This window comes from Lissotriton helveticus, chromosome 8, assembly GCF_964261635.1.
Source record: "Lissotriton helveticus chromosome 8, aLisHel1.1, whole genome shotgun sequence".
Lineage (NCBI taxonomy): Eukaryota > Metazoa > Chordata > Amphibia > Caudata > Salamandridae > Lissotriton > Lissotriton helveticus.
In genome coordinates, this window is record NC_136069.1 from 1,472,978,340 (window position 1) to 1,472,991,494 (window position 13,155).

The following is a 13,155-nucleotide window of genomic DNA, read 5'->3' on the forward strand; positions in this document are numbered from 1 at the left end:
TTGGAAAAACCTTTGAAGAGGAGCCTATACAATCCTAATAAATGACCTGGAATGGTGACAGTAAAGCTGTTCTGGTGTCTGACAATGAAATACGATCAGTCAAGAGAGGACTAATTTATGGGTAAAGCTTTGCGAGAACATTGAACCGCATGCCTAGAGGTAGGGTTTATGATCCTATTTAATTTGAGTACTTTTTTTCGTGTCTATTTAAGTCTCGGCTGTGGTGGTAGTGTCTTTGGCAGAGTGGAGCATGCCACATCTTGCATCTTGTTCATTGCATTGTGAACAGATTTCAGTTGCTAAGATTTAAGAAACACCTTAGTAAGGCAATCCAATGAGCAGCCAAGTAGATCAATAAAGGCAACATAAAGACATTTGAAGAGTCATCTTTCTTGTATTGGGACACAGCCTACTGAGTTCAGTTTTGGCATGATGTGGTCATAGTGATTCAAACCGAAGTAGAAGTCTGCGGTGGTTTTATTACAGTAATGAAACAAGGTATTTTTCCACAGATAGGAAGACTAATACAATTTTCTAACATTTTCTGGAAGAGCGATAGAGTCCCTCCGATTTTGTCTTTGCCCTCTAGTTGTCTTCGCTTGAGTCTCCTTGCTTCATAAAATATATATCTCTGGCCATTAAAATTACCTTTTAACCTAAACTTTTACTTTAACCTTAATCAATTGATTGCGATTATGGTGCTGGAGATCGAAGATATTAGAACATTGTGGAAATGTAACTTTTTGTTGAATTCAGTTAGTTACGGAAACAGATCTGAAACCAGAGATTCTAATGATTCTTTCCAACAAATTTCTGCAATTTACTGTTAGATAACTAGCTGTGTGACTATTGGAGGCTATCTCTTTGGGGAAAGAAAATCATTTTCAGGAACTAGAAGAGAGGATTAATGAGTAACATTGTAAAATGGTTTGTAGAAGTAAGTTACCTTGGAGTCTTAAAGAGAATTTAACTGAAGTTGAGTGAAATGAGCACAGCATTTACCAAAAGTTACAATCATAATCTTGATATTGTGACTGAATCCGTGGGATGAATGAATGCTATAATGCATTAAGACTTTCAGAATAAGAAGGTGAGGGGACCTGCTAATGTGACACATAAATTTGCACCGTCCTCCCTATGATTGTTAGTCTTTAGTTCAATATGGTTATCCTATTTGCGGTTTCACATTTCCAACTCTAAAATGATTCCTTTTGCTGACATTTCATAAAATCAGTATATCTCTTTGCTTCGTTGATTTGGCAATTTTCCCCTCTGATTGTACCTGTGCCCTTCCGACATTCTCCCCTGACTCTTCTTTATGTGTAAATGTATGTCTTTGTCCACTTGTGACTTTGATTAATTAGCCACCAAAAATAAACCTTAACTGTTACCAGGCCTGTCTCATATTTTGAGTAACATATTACATCCATCTTGCTTATATTTATTTTATTGAAGCAATAGGCACTGAAAATTGTAATAGAATTTTTTAACTTTCACCCATGCATGTAAGCGTGTTTGAGACTATACCCTCTTGATAGGGCCTCCTTGCGAAATCACTGATCTAAGTGAGTGGACTTTTATGAAAGTAGGAACATTTTGTTTAGAATAAGCTATCTGCTCCCATTCGTAGATGAAGCATGTTCTAGTCACTAGACATGAGGTGTTCCCCTAGCGTAAATTACATAACACTGTCTGAATCTAACAGAACCAGAGGCCTAATCTAGAGGTGTGTTGTAAAAAATAATCCTCACATTTCAAAAGGAGTTGCAGCATCTGGAAGACCGACTACCTGCAAAATACAACACACCACACATATAGTAGGGTGAATCAAAGTCCACTGACAAGCCTACCTCTGGATGTAACACATCATGAGGGAAATCAGAGAATTCTCCATTACCCCTTAACTCTAAACTTGTACCAATGTCTATGACAACCTCTGTTACAAGTCACAGGCATTACATTAAATAAAGCTACAAGAAATGCAATATTTCCATTGACAGTGAAGTTCCTTAATAAGACATTTTCCTTTGTGTGTTACTTAATGCAAACTGATTATTCGTGCAAAATCAATCAATGCATTATCGCTGCGCATAAGACGGATTTTAAATTCTCAGTACTAATTACTGCCCAACCGCGTTTCAATATCTATGCACCTTCTGCCAAGTGTAGAAATAAGTTCTCGTTAGATATTTTGCAACCTCTCTTGTAAATGACAGAGTTTTCATCACCTTTACTCAGATCTGAGAAGGCGTAGGAATCTCGGATAAACAGTAGTAGTAGATTTTGTTTCCCACTCCCTCCAATGCCCTCCGTACGTTTTCCAAAGCCCCTACAGGCATTCAAGCTTGCAGTCTGTGGTGTTAGATAAAACTCTTTAATGACTCAGTATTTCACTTTATCACTAACTCCATCACCCACTCAAGGTCAAAAACAGCAGACATGTTAACAGTGGCGCTAGAATCCACAGAGAGTATGTTGTTACTTTTGCAGCTGATCAGGATTTGTCTTAGCTAAAGCACGGATAAGTTAGCAAGTGTGATGTTACCGAAGTTCTTCCTGTGTGTATTTCATCACATTCAATGCCATCATCGTATTGGGTGAATGTAGCATCCCTATGAAAAACAACCAGAAGACCCTGACTTGTTACCTGTCTACTCACTTCCTCTCCAGCAAATACTCACATCTTGTTAGAAATCCAGACTGACTGCATTAAAAGTGAGCCTTAGGGCCATATGTATCAAGCACAAATGTGTTCGCAAACGCCGAAATTCGCAGAATTTCTGCGTTTGCGAACGCATTTGTGCTAAATGGTATGTATGTAGCAAATGTGCGTGCAAAATAAGGAATCGCAAAATTTGCGATTCCTTATTTTGCGATTGCATTTAAGGAATCGCAAATTTTGCGATTCCTTAAATGCAATGTAAGAAGCACCAAAAAAGTGCAAATTCGCCTTAAGGAATCGCAAATTACCATCAACTTCAAGTTGGTGGTAATTTGCGATTTCTTTGAAAAATGCACTTTTTTGCATTTTTCAAAGTGCTATGTGGAGCACATACATGCCCTTAGGGCATGTATGTGCGCCACATGTGCACCCATGCCTATTTCAGGGGTGCAACAGGGTGTCCTATGGACACTCCTGCACCTTTATAATGCATTCTCAATTTGCGATTCGCAAATTGCTAATCGCAAATTGAGAATGTCTTCCCATTCATTTCTATGGGCCTCTAGGCCCATAGGAATGAATGGGGAGGTATTCCTTAATTGCGAATCACAATTTGAGATTCGCAATTAAGAAATATGTAGGATTCGCAAAATGTATTGCAAATCATACATAGCATTTTGCGATTCTCAAATAGCGTTTCGCAAAAAATCGCTATTTGAGAATCGCAAAATGACTTTTTGATACATATTGCCCTTAGTGATTTATTTAACCCTGGTAACAAAGAGGCCAATTGAGGCTAACCAGGAGTACCATCTACTACAGGCGGATTGCCCTCTGGTAACCCTTGGCATTACCTTTGTTATGCATCGTCTCAATGGTCATGAAGGAAGTAAACAAGACTCTAGAAGCCATCTTTGCTTGCTGCAGTTTCCACTTGTTTCTGGTCTGCCAGCCCCTCCACACCACATATTAGCCTGTTGAGTTAAGGTTGGGACAAGGGATCAACCAGTGTTCTCATTGCGTCTCAAGAGGGTTTTGATATCTTTTCCACTCTACTGATGTTTTGCGAAGCAGCGTCCATACTGGGGTGAACTTTGGTAATACTAGAAATGTTTTTTCCTGCTCAAAATATATTTTTAACCAATGCCTTTTACCCTAACCGCATGTTTTGAGCAGCTGAAGTGTGTGTGTGTGTGTGTGTGTGTGTGTGTGTGTATATATATATATATATATATTTTTTTTTTAAATCCCTTTTCACTTTTGTTCTGTTTATCAGACATGGGTTGCAATAATTTCCTAGTGGTCTGGAAACATACGTTCTAGACATGCTCTTAATAGTAGGGTGCTCATCAAGCACTAAAGTAATTCGCTCTTATCATTTAAATTAAATTAGACTTCATTCGCCGTTGCCTTAAGTGTTATGCTAATACACTTGGTCTCAATAGCAGCAGGGAATTAAATTCGCAAGCGTTCAGAAGTCACATTCTACAGAACGCTAATGTACACTCCTGTTCACGCCACAGCAGTTTTTAAACAGTTTCAAGGAGTGTATCCCGCACATACTGTAAACAGAACAGAGCTGCCAATACTCGACGTTAAATTGTTTAAATTGATCCAACAGCCCACAGTCGTGCACGATGAAACACACACGTGCAGGGCACATTCATCAGGGCCCCTGCTGACAGGTGCATAATCAGCCTGCCTGCAGCTTTGCTGCATTAGGGCTGGACCCGCACCAAACATGACAACTGTAGACATGGCGGCCACGCTCCGACACGTCTCTGATTTCCCCAATGACGTTTCCCCTTTGAAGAACACAACTCATTCGCTGGTAGGAGATCATGCCAAGTCCGCGCGCCAAAAAACAGGCGAAAATAAGCAACGAAGATGTAGGGCGTATGCCTTTTATGTTTTTCGGCGAGTACAAGAACCTGGATGGTTTGAATACGTAAGCAAGAGTGACAGCGTGCTTACTTCAGAGCCAAGTGGCGGGAAGGGGGTAGAGTCTCGCGAGAAAGGGGGTTGGGCGAGATTAGCAATGTTGTAGTGTTGACAAGGTTCTGCTCATGATTGCAGCAGTGGTGCTGAATTGAATTCATTAGCGTGGGCTCTCGTGAGTACTGTGCACTCAGCGGAGGCCCGGATTATGCCCTTTCTTCCTAACTAACCTTGACGTCAGACTGCAGTCGGTGCCAAGGCTTTACTCGTTTTTTTGACTCTATTCAACAATAATTGGTTTATTATTTTAAATCTGCAAAAATGCCTGTAAATTTCTCAAAAATGTGCAGTCAGGTAAAACAAATTAGATCACTGGCGTAGTCTACCTTCCTGTTGCTTATGTGGAATCATGAAGTTAAGTAACCTGGAACGTGGCGCTGCAACCAAATAGGCTTGGAGCTGCAACCACAGTGCATGGCACTGCCACCACAGAGGCATGGTCCTGCAACCACAGAGGCAGGGCGCTGCAACCACAGAGGCATGGTGCTGCAACCACAGAGGCAGGGCGCTGCAACCACAGAGCATGGCGCTGCCACCACAGAGCATGGCGCTGCCACCACAGAGGCATGGTGCTGCCACCACAGAGGCATGGTGCTGCAACCACAGAGGCAGGGCGCTGCCACCACAGAAGCATGACGCTGCCACCACAGAGGCATGGCGCTGCAACCACAGAGGCATGGTGCTGCAACCACAGAGGCAGGGCGCTGCAACCACCGAGGCATGGTGCTGCCACCACAGAGGCATGGCGCTGCCACCACAGAGGCATGGCGCTGCAACCACAGAGGTATGGTGCTGCAACCACAGAGCCAGGGCGCTGCAACCACAGAGGCATGGCGCTGCCACCACAGAGACAGGGCGCTGCAACCACAGAGGCAGGGCGCTGCCACCACAGAGGCATGGTGCTGCAGTTCTACTTCAGAAACGCGTGCACGTGCATATGCTTGGTAACACACCTGCAGTTCAAGCTAAGCATTAAGATTCTCAAAAGTCCTTCAAAATATATTGCCAAATATGTTCTAATGAAGCGACAGGAGATATGCCAAGAGTTAATTACATGACTTTTGCTTACCTTCCAATGGTACAGTACGTGTCCCTGCGTTTGGAAAATCAAGGCCACTTCTAGAGAGGAGTGGCTAATCTTTTCTTTAACCCCTTCGACGCTCATGACGAGCTCAGCTCGTCATGAGTTATGCCTCTCGTACGCTCATGACGAGCTCAGCTCGTCATGAACCGCGGGTTTTTGAAAAACGTAGTGCACAGCGGGAAAACGCTTAACGCGCATGCGGTTAAACTCTCGGTCTCCATGTCTCATTTCCATTTTGATTCATCCAACTACTTTCTTCTATTTTAATCTCGTTATTTCCGATAAAGCAATCACCTTCCTTTGTTTAAGTCTGGACAGTGTAGATATCTTCATGACAATACACATGGAGTGGGCTTTAGCCATGCCCAGATGAGTATTTCGCTAATGCTGTTGGCTCTTTGCTGTATCATTAAGCTTCCTATGGGCAATTCGAATCAGATTGGAAGGAGAAAGAAGCAGAGGTTCATTCAGCTAACGGCATGGAGATAAACTGTTAATCAAATGGGAGGGGGAGAATTAACCACATATGTTGGCATACCAGAGTCTCTGGAAAAATTGTCCCGGAGACCCTCCACCACACATTCATAGTCTGCATCTAATGTACGTCAGCATGGAGAGTGATATGTTACAATAATGAAATCAAACGCAAGGAGATGATGGATGGAGCGCTGAAACTTTTCAGACACTCACCCCAGTGACAGATCTGGGTTGAATCCATCATCGTTCTTTAGCTCAATTTCCTACCCCCAGTTCAGACCCAGCTATAAGCAAATCAGTCTTGACCGTGTTCCTTATGGAAACAGTTCAGCCCGAACTGCCAAGCCAGGTCTTCCCTGGACATGAAACAAGCATCCGGGGACCGGTTACTGGGTAACACCCCTCCTCAGCCAGGCTATCTTGAATCCAGTGGCAAAGTGAGCAAGGGACCCACATCTGGGCATACCCTGCCAATTTATGGCGAACAAAGCGTTCCCCGGATGCTTGTTTCCGTTCCAGGGAAGACCTGGCTTGGCAGTTCGGGCTGAACTCTTCCCATGAGGGACAGGGTCAAGACTGATTTGCATATGGCTGGGTCTGAACCGGGGTGGTGTAGTGAGTTAAAGAACAATGATGGATTCAGACCAGATCTGTGCCTGGGGGTGAGTGTCAGAAAAGTTTCAGCGCTCCGTCCATCATCTCCTTGTGTTTGCAATAATTAAATCACCTCACAAGTTGGTTGTTAGTCAGTCAAAATAAAACATTCTAATCTTAAACCATAATAATTATGAAAAGGATTTATAAACAGCATATAAAGCTGATTAATGTGCGTTTATCCACAACGTGGTTTGGCCCGTATACAACATTGTCAATTGTATGCAAAAGCTTGAATTGGCAATGAACGCGGGACTGCTTCAAGACACTTTTAACAAAATATTAAATGTATGATGATTATTTTGTCTCTCTATGGTGTGAAAATCTTCATCTATGCACCAGGGAGCTATGTGAAATAAATCCATCCAGAGTACAAGGGAGTCGATAAAAATGACCCCCCTTCTACCGCATTATATGTGTGTGACAGATGTCAAGAAATTGGTAGCATGTCCGTGAGAGCATTAATAATGGCCTATATGATGTTAAGGGTGCATCGTGACAGGGCCATATTAAAGAGAGACTTTCTAAAGACATTGAGGAAAGTCTTCGAGTTTTTTGCAAAAATGCCTTTGTCTTGTACTTTGTTCTTTAAATAATGCGAATATTGTCGCAATATTTATTAATGCTAGTACTGAGAAACATTTGCGTCTGTAAAGTTCCATGAAGTAACATAAGGGCAGGGCTTTAAGTGGGTCAGGCTTCCCCTCAACTTCAGAGTTAAAAATAATCCTAACTCTGTAGTAGTACCACCCTTCACTGTCTTTGACGTAACTTCAAAGAGACTTGTTTTAGTTCTTTCACAGTCTTACCAATTTAGAACTGAAGCATTTTCAATATTATATACAACTAAATCAAAGTTGTTGTTTATTTATCTTATGCAACTAACAACCATGGACAAAGCCAATAGTCTTGGCTTGTTGTAGGTATAATGTTACTTGTTGTATATCTGGATGCAATGACAGAAACAGCAAAATACCCCCCCACAGATATGTCATCCCACCTTAAGCCCTGCATAATGGTATTTAAAATGTATGGTGGCTTTGCATAGTACTTGTTCATATCCCAGAAGTGTTCAGTGATGCATGCACCGAGGGCACTTTAGTGTTGACAAAGTAAGGTGAAGTACTGTATCATGGCAAATATGTCAGACTTGCTTAGTCTCTAATGAAGTGATGGAAACAATATTAGCAAAAGTGAATAGATAGAAACTTATACATGACCGCTTTTGCTGAGTTAAGTTATGAACATAGTTTGGATAGGTGGAGAAATGCTAACCTAAGGAAATAATCATTTCTTCCACTGATCCGATGGACTACCTGAATTTCAATACATAAGGAATTATTATATAATCTTAAAATGACTCTGAATCATCAGAAATGACATTCTTTATTTAAAAAATGCATTACATACCCAAAGCAATATTTTTGTTTTGTTACTGCAGCAGTCTGTATTTAAAGTTTAAGTCGGGACTCAAATGTAGGCCAAATGTATTGGTTTTGCTAATGCTTGTTCTTCTGGAAATCACGATTTCTAAGCCTGATTTTTTAAGTCTGCATGCAACCACATTTTCGCTTCACCAAGATACCTTGTTGCTTTGGCTGTTTTCTACCCCATAGGGATTATACATCCAATTCTCCTGTGCCTGATTTTCCCAAAAAAGGCTTTTTTGGGGTGTCATGACCAGATCTGGACAACTGAACTACATTACCTTGTGCTGCTAATCACCAGTTTGGGACTGCTAAGAATCGGAAAACCTGTTTGAGGATTGTTTCCTTGTGTGTGTTAATTTATAGTTTTTTAAAATAACTTCCCAGCTGCTTCTAAACACCCCGATGAGATATAAGAAAGGCATTATGAAAGGAAACATATTTTTGAGATTGGACATAATCAAGCATAAATGTTCACTCTGAGAGGCATATCTTAGATAAATGTATGTGTAGTATACATTTGAAGAGCCTTGGTGTTGAAGGCAAAGCTCCAGCGAATGTCAAACCTTTCTGGTGACTACTAGACAAAGGGGTTTAGGTTTAAGGATGATAGATTTAGGCTTCGCTCACCATCATATCTTTCAAATTTCGAGCCTTACAAAGAGGCCTCTGGTGTGCAAATAAATGTAGGCTGCTATATGAGATACACACTCATCCATAATCCACCCTGGCTTCCTTTACATTGGAGTATACCCACTGATGCCACATTTTGTATAACAGCCCTTTTCTGCCTCACACTTCTTGACCGAAGTTCTTAGATGCTATCTGTCAAACCCCAACCCGGATACTAACATAACATGAAAACTATTTGTATCCAATGTCACTTATGCTCGTCCTTTCTTTCACATTGCCTCCTCCCTTCTTAATCATGTCACCGTTCTTTTGTAGTCCTGGGTTACTATTTTATTCTGTTAAGAACTTGATGTACCCCAATGTTTTCACTGCACCTGTGGAATGTCTGACCCATGGTGGTTGACTTGGTGTACAGTCATAATATCGAGTCAATTATTTCGACTGGACAGAATATCGAGTAAAAAATATAGAATGGACATAATATCGACTAGACATAATATAGACAACAAAAATATCGACTAGAGAAAATTAATATCGAATAGAATGGACATAATATCGAATCAAAAATATAGAATGGACATAATATCGACTAGACATAATATAGACAACAAAAATATCGAATTTAAGGTAAGTTAATAATAATTTTTATTTTTTGTGTAATATAAGTCTGTAGCGGGTTGTGGGTTTATAGGGGAATAGGGTGGGAAGTAATTTAATTCTAATTAATTAAATATGTTAATTTATTTATTGATATATATTTAGAATTAATTGTTAATTAATTATTAATTGGTAATTAATTAAAATATAATTGGTAATTAATTATAATTGATTAATTGATAAATATTTTAATTTTAGTAATTTATTTTCTGTAGCGGGTTGTGGGTTTATAGGGGAATAGGGTGGGAAGTAATTTAATTATAATTAATTAAATATGTTAATTTATTTATTGATAATAATTTAGAATTAATTGTTAATTAATTATTAATTGGTAATTAATTAAAATATAATTGGTAATTAATTATAATTGATTAATTGATAAATATTTTAATTTTAGTAATTTATTTTCTGTAGCGGGTTGTGGGTTTATAGGGGAATAGGGTGGGAAGTAATTTAATTATAATTAATTAAATATGTTAATTTATTTATTGATATTTTTTTTAAATTAATTGTTAATTAATTATTAATTGGTAATTAATTAAAATATAATTGGTAATTAATTATAATTGATTAATTGATAAATATTTTAATTTTAGGGTTCAGGGTCAGTTTTCAGTTTTTGGGTAAAGGGGTATTTTTAGGGTTCAGGGTCAGTTTTCAGTTTTTGGGTAAAGGGGTATTTTTAGGATTCAGGGTCAGTTTTCAGTTTTTGGGGTAAAGGGGTATTTTTAGGGTTCAGGGTCAGTTTTCAGTTTGTAGGTAAAGGGGTATTTTTAGGGTTCAGGGTCAGTTTTCAGTTTTTGGGTAAAGGGGTATTTTTAGGGTTCAGGGTCAGTTTTCAGTTTTTGGGTAAAGGGGTATTTTTAGGGTTCAGGGTCAGTTTTCAGTTTTTGGGTAAAGGGGTATTTTTAGGGTTCAGGGTCAGTTTTCAGTTTTTGGGGTAAAGGGGTATTTTTAGGGTTCAGGGTCAGTTTTCAGTTTGTAGGTAAAGGGGTATTTTTAGGGTTCAGGGTCAGTTTTCAGTTTTTGGGTAAAGGGGTATTTTTAGGGTTCAGGGTCAGTTTTCAGTTTTTGGGGTAAAGGGGTATTTTTAGGGTTCAGGGTCAGTTTTCAGTTTGTAGGTAAAGGGGTATTTTTAGGGTTCAGGGTCAGTTTTCAGTTTTCGGGTAAAGGGGTATTTTTAGGGTTCAGGGTCAGTTTTCAGTTTATGGGTAAAGGGGTATTTTTAGGGTTCAGGGTCAGTTTTGGGTTTTTGGGGTACAGGGGTACTTTGTAAAAATAAAGTAAAATTACATTTAAATTACATTTATTTAATAAAATTAAATTATATTAAATTATATTATAATATTTTTTATTAATTTATATTCAAAAAATTATTATATACTTACCAATACTTATGTTGTAATGGTATGCGTTGTAAAGGTATATGCGTTGTAAAATCTTGCGTTGTAAATGTATGCGTTGTAAAAGTTTTTGCGTTGTAAAAGTTTTGTTGTAATGGTAGGCGTTGTAAAAGTATGCGTTGTAACGTCATACATCCCTGGAGTGGGAATAGTAATTTTAACCTCTACGCTACCCAGCGCTTTCCCTACTGTTGCACCCACTGGAGTGGGAGTAGTAAATTTTACCTCTACGCTATCCAACACTTTTGCTAATGTTGAACTCACTATAGTTGTAACAATAAATTTTAAACATTTTCTAAAATGTTATATATGTTTATTTAATAATATGTTTAAATATATATATATATATATATATATATATATATATATATATATATATATATATATGTGTGTGTGTAATTTTTGGTGATATAATTTTTTTAATTATATAAATTATTTATTAAAATTATATTTTTTTAATAATTATTTCTAAGTTTATATTAAATATATTTATTACTATATTAGTTTTAACTTAATTTTAAGACATTTTAAAAAATCGATATTTTGACAGTCTATATTTTTGTAAGTCGATATTTTGGAGTCGATATTTTGGTACTTACCTGTTTGAAGATAGGGAGTCGATATTTTGTCAATCGATATTTTTGACTCGATATTTGTGTATCTCGATATTTGTGTCGTCGATATTATGTCAGTGATCCGGTTGACTTAGGTGGAAGAAAACTCATTTGATAAACTGAGGAATCACATCATTATAGAAAGAATTTGATTATGAAGGGAATGTATGGAAGGCAAATGTCGTGAGAGGAATAATGCAATTCCAAAAGTGAGAGAAAATGTGGAAGTGGTCGCAAGACTGGAGAATCCAACAAATGGGAGTTGGGTGTCGAAAGGAATGATGAATACAAATTGCACCCAAATTACACGTTCAGTGCTAAATTCTGATCCCTGTGCAAGCAGAAATGTACCCAGAGCCTGGAATCACTAAGTGTGTGATAATTATCACACACTTGCAGGTTTCCTCTGACAAATCTCATCAGGTCAAACCTGCTAAAGTATATGTGGGTAAAAAGGCCCTGAAGAAAGCAAAAGATGCAGAATTTCCCAATATTATGCCTCATTTCTAAGTTGTAAACATGTACTTAGAGTGATTTCCCATGCCTGGAAACTATCTATTCCTATGGTATTGGTATTTACCACATTCTATCCCATGCAGCTTAGAATCAGCACGTTGAAGGAGTAAAAGGATGGCACTATCTTTTTAGACTTAGCAATAAATGTGAGGTCTGTCCTCCACACATGAGGTGCTGGTAAGGGGGATGTCCTGTGGTAGGCACAATGATACACCATAGTCTTTACATCTTTATATGTGTACATGAAGTGATTATGACTTCCTTTCGGAGATCCCTAAAGGCTTCCTTAGTATTTCTACCTGTCTGAACTTTGTTCATCCAGTGATGCAAGCAACACCAACCTGCCCTCAACCAGGATCCCTTGTTTCCGTGAACTCTGGTGGGGACGTCAACATGTTAACTGAAGTCTCCATCATTTAGGTGCCTGAAGCTACTGTGTCAGTAGGTGGTATAGTGAGGTATGGATTATAAACTGTTCATTATCCATTTGATGCTGAATGTGGTTGTATGACACTCTCACTTTAAACAATATTACAAAGTATCTTGGCAGCTTGATCCAGTTTTAAGTTTTATCTTGTTACTGTTTATTGGTGTGCCCATCTCTTTCCTAATGTAAATGTGTTGGATTTTTAAAGCGCACGGCTGCCCGTAAGCGTCCCGGCGCTGGAGACCGCTGGGGAACCCGTCCTGGCTTTCCCTGTGAGATGGTCCCTTCTGGGTATCTCCAAGGTGAAACCAGGCATCCCCGGAGTCTGTGGGGGGCCGTTGTAGAGATGAGGCAAGCTTAATGCCCAGAGTTGCCAAGTGTGATCCCTGGTTAGAGTAGGCACCGAGGCGAGAATTGTCGAGTCCGCTGACCCTGGTCCACGACCCTGCCGCGTCGGGAATTGAACGCTGGTCCCGGGCCGTTCTCTGCTTCCGGGTCTGCCGCCTCTAACCAGTGAGCCACACCACTCCACTAATCAGAACCTTTCGTTCCAATCCTTGCACTTGTTATGCCTTCCTGACTTTTATATAAGCATATGGACCT

General features: G+C 39.3%; 1 protein-coding gene across 2 annotated transcripts in view; it reads right to left on the minus strand.

The window, feature by feature from the left end:
- The window catches only part of FAT3 (FAT atypical cadherin 3), a 741,111-nt gene that overhangs the window by 606,798 nt on the left and 121,158 nt on the right, over window positions 1-13,155 (minus strand). The gene's annotated exons all lie outside the window — the stretch shown is intronic.